This window comes from Silurus aristotelis (assembly GCF_946808225.1).
Source record: "Silurus aristotelis genome assembly, chromosome: 27".
Lineage (NCBI taxonomy): Eukaryota > Metazoa > Chordata > Actinopteri > Siluriformes > Siluridae > Silurus > Silurus aristotelis.
The window spans coordinates 7,169,641-7,179,640 of NC_139600.1; the positions used below are offsets into that span (position 1 = coordinate 7,169,641).

Genomic DNA, 10,000 nt, shown 5'->3' on the forward strand with positions numbered 1-10,000 from the left:
CATGCAAGATATCGTGAGAATCTTGGATAATGCAGATAATGAACAACAACAGAGAGAAGAAAAGGAAGGAAGAAAGAAAGAAAGAAAGAAAGAAAGAAAGAAAGAAAGAAAGAAAGAAAGAAAGAAAGAAAGAAAGAAAGAAAGAAAGAAAGAAATCTACATTGTTAAAAATGTCTAAATATATTGGAATAGTGCTGCTTACTACAAAGCCACACACACACACACACACACACACACACACAAAACAATACGTACAATTTTGTGTAAAAAAGCAATAAGGCTGAAAGGTTAATGTCGCTCTGTGATCTCTTCTAATGTGATTCCCTCAGTGTGTGTAAGACCCAAATTCAATTAGCATTGTGTGTGTGTGTGTGTGTGTGTGTGTGTGTGTGTGTGTGTGTGTGTGTGTTTTTCTGTAAATGGCCCTCCTTTCCAATTTGGCAGTGGACTCGTCACGTATGACAGCAAATCCATGAAGACGAGTGGCGGCCTTTTCCTAACGATCAGTCTGCGTCTCGTCCTGCAGAGCTTAACTGGACATTGACCTTACAGCATCCACACGCACTCACACACTCACAAAAACAGACAAAAAGAAAAAAAATGGAATAGATGCAGTGCGAGAAAATCCCACCGAAAATAATATCTGTTTCTAGATACAATGTTTCTCTTATAATAATCTCCACTTTTCTGGGAAAATGTTCCACAAGTGTGATTGTGATTTTGTGCTCATTCAGACACAGAAGTGTTAGTAAAGTCAGGTACTGATGAAGATGAGGTTTGACATATTCCCTGACAAAGTTTGAAGTTGGTACTATAGGTACTTGGTTTGAAGGTCGTCGTAGAAAAAGTGACACTGCAGAAAAGAGTCTGAAATTTTCTGACACTGCCAGAATTTTATTTGGAGGAAAACAAATTATAGCAATGGCCATTAATCGGCTCTCTGTGAACATGTCAAACCAGCGATCAAAGAGTTTAACCTAGGATTATAGGCAGTGTTGGGCAATAACGCATTACTAGTAACTTTTAGTAACTTTTGACAGTAACTAATACTGTAACGAATTACTTTTTAAATAAAGTAACTCCGTTACCGTTATCGTATGGTGTGTTGTCCATTACTTTTTAAATTAATAAATTTTGGCTGAAGTGTAGCCTACAGTCTAACCTGTTTACAGCAGTGACGCATTGTAGGGTTGGAGGATGAACAACTGTAAACACGAAGAAGACGCACTGTGGGCGTGTCTCCGTTTATTCAGGTCTGTGCGGCGGTAATGGCGAGTCGAGGCGAGAGCAAGACAAGTTTCTTAAAGTGGAAATATGCTCATAATTTCACTTTAGTTGAGCATAAAGACAAAAGCTTTTTAGTCAAATGTAAGCTGTGTCTTTCTGGTTTGAAGGTCGTATCTACTGCGATAAACAGAAACTCCAATCTGTCGAAGCTCCTCCAGAAACTCCATGCCTCGATGAAGCTAGAAGCTAACCCGGTGTTCTGTTCTACATTGTTGATCGTTTTCATACTTAAGCTGTTAAATAAAAATTTTTAAGAGCTCAACACAACAGCTTTTATGATGCAGAAGGCACTTTAGTTTTTGATTCTGAATATATATATATATTGTTTTGTTATTTATTTCAGAAATCCTTGTGATATATTCAGTTCGTGCAGGTCTGACTTTAATAAAATAGTGTTTAAAAATTACTTTGTGTTTAAATCAGTTTTGTCTTCGTATAGACCATAACGCATAAAAGGGCATTAATGGGAACATTAAGGAACATTCTTTTTAAAAAGTAACTAAAAAGTTACCTTTAACAGTAACGCATTACTTTTTGGTAATCAACCAAATAGTAATCAACTAAGTAATTGATTTACTTTTTAAATGAAGTAACTAATTCTGTAACTAGTTACTATTTCTTAGTAACTAGCACAACACTGATTATAGGAATCTTTTATGTTTTTGAAAATTTTCTCAGACGATCAAATCTTGGCCAGTATCCATAGTGCTAATTGTTAATTAGAAATGACTGGATACATGGTGCTCTGCCTGTATGACATCATAACGAAGAAATGCGTTTGTTGCTTGTTTTGTAAATGTTATTTCCCCCGTCATTTATTAGCGTGTTATTAATAATGTGTCATGAGTATAAACGTATGGCCATAAACAGGCTCTTCATCGGCTCACACTGAAACACTTGCTCACTCTAACTAACTTCAACGACTTCCAGCTAAACACACAGCAAGAGATGATGACATCACACACCGCCGACTCGTAACCGATCGCACGACAACCTTTTAACAGCTAAACAAACAAGGGCATGTCGCCGTGTGATCTTACAACGTGTGCACTGTTACACATTACATCTTTTTTTGTAATGGTTTTACATCTGGCCTGTCCTGACGGAGATCTATCCACATGAAAAGACAAAGCGTGAAATCCAAAATGGAGTAATTGAACGAGACAGGGTAATTATCTTCAACTGTTGCCTCTGACAGAATTGCACACGGAAAACCTTTAAAAAAACAACACAAAGATTGTGTAGATGTCGGCTCTGTGTCGGAGTGAAAAAAATTTAAGTATACAGATTTCTGAAATCCTGGCTGAATCCTGCAGCATTACAAAATGCTACAAAAAAATACCAAAAGAGGATAAAAATCTGGGTACTATGACTAAAAATTGAAAAAAAAAAAAAAAAAAGGGTAAATAAACAAAGAACAGAATTTCTTAAGAACATAAGATATGAAAAATAAAAAAATAAATTATACAAAAATAAATAACATTTTTAAATAAAGAAACAGGAGCAGTACTTAAATAGAAGCCTGAGGAGGAGTAATAGTCATAATAATAGTACAATCCCTAACACACACTCATTATAACTACACACTCATTACAATCCCTAACACACACTCATTATAACTACACACTCATTACAATCCCTAACACACACTCATTATAACTACACACTCATTACAATCCCTAACACACACTCATATAACTACACACTCATTACAATCCCTAACACACACTCATTATAACTACACACTCATTACAATCCCTAACACACACTCATTATAACTACACACTCATTACAATCCCTAACACACACTCATTATAACTACACACTCATTACAATCCCTAACACACACTCATTATAACTACACACTCATTACAATCCCTAACACACACTCATTATAACTACACACTCATTACAATCCCTAACACACACTCATTATAACTACACACTCATTACAATCCCTAACACACACTCATTATAACTACACATTCATTACAATCCCTAACACACACTCATTATAACTACACACTCATTACAATCCCTAACACACACTCATTATAACTACACACTCATTGCAATCCTCAACACACACTCATTATAACTACACGCTCATTACAATCCCTAACACACACTCATTATAACTACACACTCATTACAATCACTAACACACACTCATTATAACTACACACTCATTACAATCCCTAAAACACACTCATTATAACTACACACTCATTACAATCCCTAACACACACTCATTATAACTACACACTCATTACAATCTGTAACACACACTCATTATAACTACACACTCATTACAATCCCTAACACACACTCATGATAACTACACACTCATTACAATCCCTAACACACACATTATATCTACACACTCATTACAATCCCTAACACACACTCATTATAACTACACAATCATTATAATCCCTAACACACACTCATTATATCTACACACTCATTACAACACCTAACACACACTCATTATAACTACACTCATTACAATCGCTAACACACACTCGTTATAACTACACACTCATTACAATCCCTAACACACACATTATAACTACACACTCATTACAATACCTAACACACACTCATTAAGAATCCCTAACACACACTCATTATAACTACACTCATTACAATCGCTAACACACACTCGTTATAACTACACACTCATTACAATCCCTAACACACACATTATAACTACACACTCATTACAATACCTAACACACACTCATTAAGAATCCCTAACACACACTCATTATAACTACACACTCATTACAATTTCTAACACACACTCATTATAACTACACACTCAATACAATCCCTAACACACACTCATTATAACTACACACTCATTACAATCCCTAACACACACTTAATATAACTACACACTCATTACAATCCCTAACACAAACACATTATAACTACACACTCATTACAATCCCTAACACACACTCATTATAACTACACACTCATTACAATCCCTAACACACACTCATTATAATCCCTAACACAAACACATTATAACTACACACTCATTACAATCCCTAACACACACTCATTATAACTACACACCCATTACAATCCCTAACACACAAACATTACGACCCTAGCGATAATATTAGTAGCCTTAGGGTATTTAAAAAAATCATAGTAATAGTAGTAGGAAACTAAAAACACAACAAAGGACACCCAGAACTGTTGAGCAATTAGAATTCTGTATCAGACACAAGTGGGACAACATTCCTCTCCCAAAACATCAGCAACTGGTCTCCTCAGTTCCCTGATAAGTAGTATTAATAGTTATAATTGTAATAAAAGGTGTATTGCCACAATACAGAATTGGGCTGTTACCACATAAACTATAACGTATTTCAAAGAACTGGGTGGGGCAGCATTTCTGGATGAACAGTAGAATGGAGAATCTGAAAAGTATCTTAAAGAAAACTAAAAGGCCTCTGCTTTTGGAGAAAAAAAAAAAAAAAGAGAGGAGGTCAAAGAGACAGAAAAGGAGAGAGGAAACAAGACAAGAGTGACGAGAGAGAAAAAAATGATGCCTTAAAATTACAATAGTGAACAAGTCAGGGAATGCTGTTGCCTGACAGACGCTTCAATTCTGAAACGATGTTGCTGTCAACCTCGGAATCGATTTTCCCTCGTGGACAACAGGAAGACGAGTTCTGGATGAACGAGTGCAAGCAAAGAAAGAGAGCGAGAGTAAGGAAAAGATGGCGAGAGAGATGGAGAGGGTGTTCTGCCCTTGACGGTCACAGTGGCCATCAAGGTTAACGCAGTCGAAACAACTTATCACAAAAACTATCGTGAGTTGTGTCCCTCTTCCCCCCACTCCCTCACTGCATCCCTCGTTCATCGTGCTTTCTCTAATGGACTGCTCACAATGAACGCCTGGCAGACTCTTCGTCTTCCTCCTCCTCTTCAATCATCGAGACGACGACTTCAAGGTCAAGAGAATTGGGAATTAAACACGTCCTTTTGGGGAAACAGAAAGACAAATGGAGGAGCGGACGGAGAGAGAAAAATGGGGATGCTGCTGAGAAAGACAGAAAGAGAGAAAAAGCTATATACAAAGAGAAGCAATGCAGAGACTGAAACCAAGAATGATTAGAGTTTAAGGATACAATTTTGCAAAAAATTCAACAAATAAACTATTTATCTGAAACATTATCCAACACATTCATTGTAATAAGTGTGTAGTTATAATGAGTGTGTGTTAGGGATTGTAATGAGTGTGTAGTTATAATGAGTGTGTGTTAGTGATTGTAATGAGTGTGTAGTTATAATGTGTGTGTGTTTGGGATTGTAATGAGTGTGTAGTTATAATGAGTGTGTGTTAGGGATTGTAATGAGCGTGTAGTTATAATGTGTGTGTGTGTGTGTGTGTTAGGGATTGTAATGTGTGTGTAGTTATAATGTGTGTGTGTGTTAGGGATTGTAATGAGTGTGTAGTTATAATGAGTGTGTGTTAGTGATTGTAATGAGTGCCTGTTAGTGATTGTAATTAGTGTGTAGTTATAATGAGTGTGTGTTAGTGATTGTAATAAGTGTGTGTTAGGGATTGTAATGAGTGTGTAGTTATAATGTGTGTGTGTTTGGGATTGTAATGAGTGTGTAGTTATAATGAGTGTGTGTTAGGGATTGTAATGAGCGTGTAGTTATAATGTGTGTGTGTGTGTGTTAGGGATTGTAATGTGTGTGTAGTTATAATGTGTGTGTGTGTTAGGGATTGTAATGAGTGTGTAGTTATAATGAGTGTGTGTTAGTGATTGTAATGAGTGCCTGTTAGTGATTGTAATTAGTGTGTAGTTATAATGAGTGTGTGTTAGTGATTGTAATAAGTGTGTGTTAGGGATTGTAATGAGTGTGTAGTTATAATGTGTGTGTGTTAGGGATTGTAATGAGTGTGTAGTTATAATGAGTGTGTGTTAGGGATTGTAATGTGTGTGTGTGTGTGTGTGTGTGTGTGTTAGGGATTGTAATGACTGTAGTTATAATGAGTGTGTGTTAGGGATTGTAATGTGTGTGTAGTTATAATGTGTGTGTGTGTGTTAGAGATTGTAATGAGTGTGTAGTTATAATGAGTGTGTTAGGGATTGTAATGAGTGTGTAGTTATAATGAGTGTGTGTTAGGGATTGTAATGTGTGTAGTTATAATGTGTGTGTGTTAGGGACTGTAATGAGTGTGTAGTTATAATGTGTGTGTGTGTGTGTGGCTGTTAGGGATTGTAATAAGTGTGTAGTTATAATGAGTGTGTGTTAGGGATTGTAATGAGTGTGTAGTTATAATGAGTGTGTGTTAGGGATTGTAATGAGTGTGTAGTTATAATGTGTGTGTGTTAGGGATTGTAATGAGTGTGTAGTTATAATGAGTGTGTGTTAGGGATTGTATTGATTGTGTAGTTATATGAGTGTGTGTTAGGGATTGTAATGTGTGTGTAGTTATAATGAGTGTGTTAGGGATTGTAATGTGTGTGTAGTTATAATGAGTGTGTGTTAGGGACTGTAATGAGTGTGTAGTTATAATGTGTGTGTGTGTTAGGGATTGTAATAAGTGTGTAGTTATAATGAGTGTGTTAGGGACTGTAATGAGTGTGTACTTATAATGTGTGTGTGTTAGGGATTGTAATAAATGTGTGGAGTTATAATGAGTGTGTTAGAGATTGTAATGAGTGTGTAGTTATAATGAATGTGTGTTAGAGATTGTAATGGGTGTGTAGTTATAATGAGTGTGTGTTAGGGATTGTAATGTGTGTGTAGTTATAATGAGTGTTAGGGATTGTAATGGGTGTGTAGTTATAATGAGTGTGTGTTAAAGATTGTAATGATTGTGTAGTTATATGAGTGTGTGTTAGGGATTGTAATGTGTGTGTAGTTATAATTAGTGTGTTGGGGATTGTAATGAGTGTGTAGTTATATGAGTGTGTGTTAGTGATTGTAATGAGTGTGTAGTTATAATTAGTGTGTTGGGGATTGTAATGTGTGTGTAGTTATAATTAGTGTGTTGGGGATTGTAATGAGTGTGTAGTTATAATGAGTGTGTTAGAGATTGTAATGAGTGTGTAGTTATAATGTGTGTGTGTTAGGGACTGTAATGAGTGTGTAGTTATAATGTGTGTGTGTTAGGGATTGTAATGAGTGTGTAGTTATAATGTGTGTGTGTGTTAGGGATTGTAATGAGTGTGTAGTTATAATGTGTGTGTGTTAGGGATTGTAATGAGTGTGTAGTTATAATGAGTGTGTGGTGGTGATTGTAATGTGTGTGTAGTTATAATTAGTGTGATGGGGATTGTAATGAGTGTGTAGTTATATGAGTGTGTGTTAGGGATTGTAATGAGTGTGTAGTTATAATGAGTGTGTGTTAGGGATTGTAATGAGTGTGTAGTTAAAATGAGTGTGTGGTGGTGATTGTAATGTGTGTGTAGTTATAATTAGTGTGATGGGGATTGTAATGAGTGTGTAGTTATATGAGTGTGTGTTAGGGATTGTAATGAGTGTGTTGTTATAATGAGTGTGTGTTAGGGATTGTAATGAGTGTGTAGTTATAATGAGTGTGTGGTGGTGATTGTAATGTGTGTGTAGTTATAATTAGTGTGATGGGGATTGTAATGAGTGTGTAGTTATATGAGTGTGTGTTAGGGATTGTAATGAGTGTGTTGTTATAATGAGTGTGTAGTTTCACTGAGTGTGGGATGAAGGGAAGTTGCTGATTAATCAGCTGCTGTAAAGGGTGTAATGAAATCATCTAGCTGAGAATTCAAACTTTATACTTTCATTAGTGGATTGGAGAAAAAAGTTGTAATCAGAGAAAGTGAAACTACTCAGCAGTAAAATCTCTATGAAATAAAGTTAAAGACAACAGCAGGCAGAAAAAGAATCCTCCTGTCTGAGTGCCAAAGTAATACATGACCACAGCACACAGCAGCCTTAATTCTACACTCACTCACTCACTCTCACTCTCTCTCTCTCTCTCTCTCCTTAACTAAATTAACTTAATAAAGCCAGGATTATCAGGTAAGAGACAGAGACCAGCAAAAGACTCTCTTTCTTTGCCTCTCTCTTTCTACCAGTCTATCGAGGATCACTCTGTCTCTCTCCCATTCTGTCTGTCTGTCTCTCGGCCTCTCTCTTTCTCTCTCTCTATATTTGTCCCTCTCTCTGTGTCTCTATCTCTGTCTGTCTGTTTCTCTCTTTGTCTACATATCTCTCTTTTTACCTGTCTGTCTGTCTGTCTGTCTGTCTGTCTCTGTCTGTCTGTCTGTCTCGCTCTCTCTCTCTCTCTCTCTCTCTCTCTCTCTGTTTTTTACATGTCTGTCTGCCTGTCTCTCTCTCTGTCTACCTCTCTCTCTTTTTACCTGTCTGCCTGCCTGTTTTTCTTCCTCTCTGTCTACCTGTCTCTCTGTTTCTCTGTCTATCTAGCTGCCTCTGTCCCTTAGCCTGTCTCTCTGTCTTAATTTCTCTCTGTCTCTATCTGTCTGTGTGTCTATGATCTTTCCCAAAATCGAAGAGAGAACACTAAAAGATAATTGGATTTGTGTGGTGTTTATCTGTGTTCATCAAGACCCACCATCTCTCACAGTTATCTCAACCACGAGAACTCAATTTCGCATTGTGTGTGTGTGTGTGTGTGTGTGTGTGTGTGTGTGTGTGTGTGTGTGTGTGTGCGTGCTAGCTAAACTTCAGCTAGCTAATGAACTAAATAAAACTTACTGATCCTACACTGCAACTTTTCTGAAAGAAATGTAGAAAAAAAGAAATAGAGGGTAGAAAGAAAGAAATGGAAAAGAAATGGAAGGAGGAAGAGAGAAAGAAAGAAAGAAAAGAACAACTGTTCTGTTGAGATATAAACATTTTCTGGTTACACACAGGTTGTGTGGTGTGAAAATTTGATTTTTTTTTTTATCAGACACCCCCAGGGTGAGTTTCATCGGCTGTTAGTTTTATTGTAGCAGCACAAAATGAAGGTGGGAGAAAAATCAATAGAGCAATATGAGCTGAACACTTATCTCTGAAACACGGGTGTTCAGGGTCAGAGAGAGTCACATTACTCTGAACGAAGTTTAATGTGAGAGAGAGAGAGAGAGAGAGAGAGAGAGAGAGAGAGAGAGAGAGAGAGGGCGAGAGAGGGAGAGAGAGTGAGGAAAAGAGTGACAAACTGATCGGATCTGATCAGAGAGAAGGCATGGCGAGAGGATCAGAGGAGGCCAAACGGAATGGCGACTTCATAGTGACTTGTGTGGAACGAGGGCCCTCTGTGCCATGTTTACTTACAAGTTACAGAAAATAGGGTCATATATTAGTAGGGTCAGAAAGAAAGGAAAAGGGTTTGAGCTTGAACAGTTTAACAAATAAACAGTGTATACGTGTACAAGTTTAAAATGAAAAGAAAAACAAGTTATTTAAAGTCACACTTTTACTAGCAGTATTAGTATTAGTTAAAGTAGCCCTATTAGTATCAGTATTAGTAGCAAAATAAGTATTAGTATTAGTAGAAGTAGCAGTATTAGTATCAGTATTTGTGGCAGTAGAAGTAGCAGTATTAGTATCAGTATTTGTGGCAGTAGAAGTAAAAGTGGCTCTCTGGTGTCTCAGCCAGTGCCTTTGTGTTTGGACTCATAACACAATATTTCATCTCTTCTCTCAGACACACTATGTCTTCATTATTTCTTGTGGACAATTTTCCTCT

The 10,000-nt window shown here is 36.8% G+C and overlaps 1 protein-coding gene across 2 annotated transcripts in view; it reads right to left on the reverse strand.

Annotated features, from left to right (window-relative positions):
* lrba (LPS-responsive vesicle trafficking, beach and anchor containing) overlaps positions 1–10,000 on the reverse strand; it is a 217,505-nt gene that overhangs the window by 113,952 nt on the left and 93,553 nt on the right. The gene's annotated exons all lie outside the window — the stretch shown is intronic.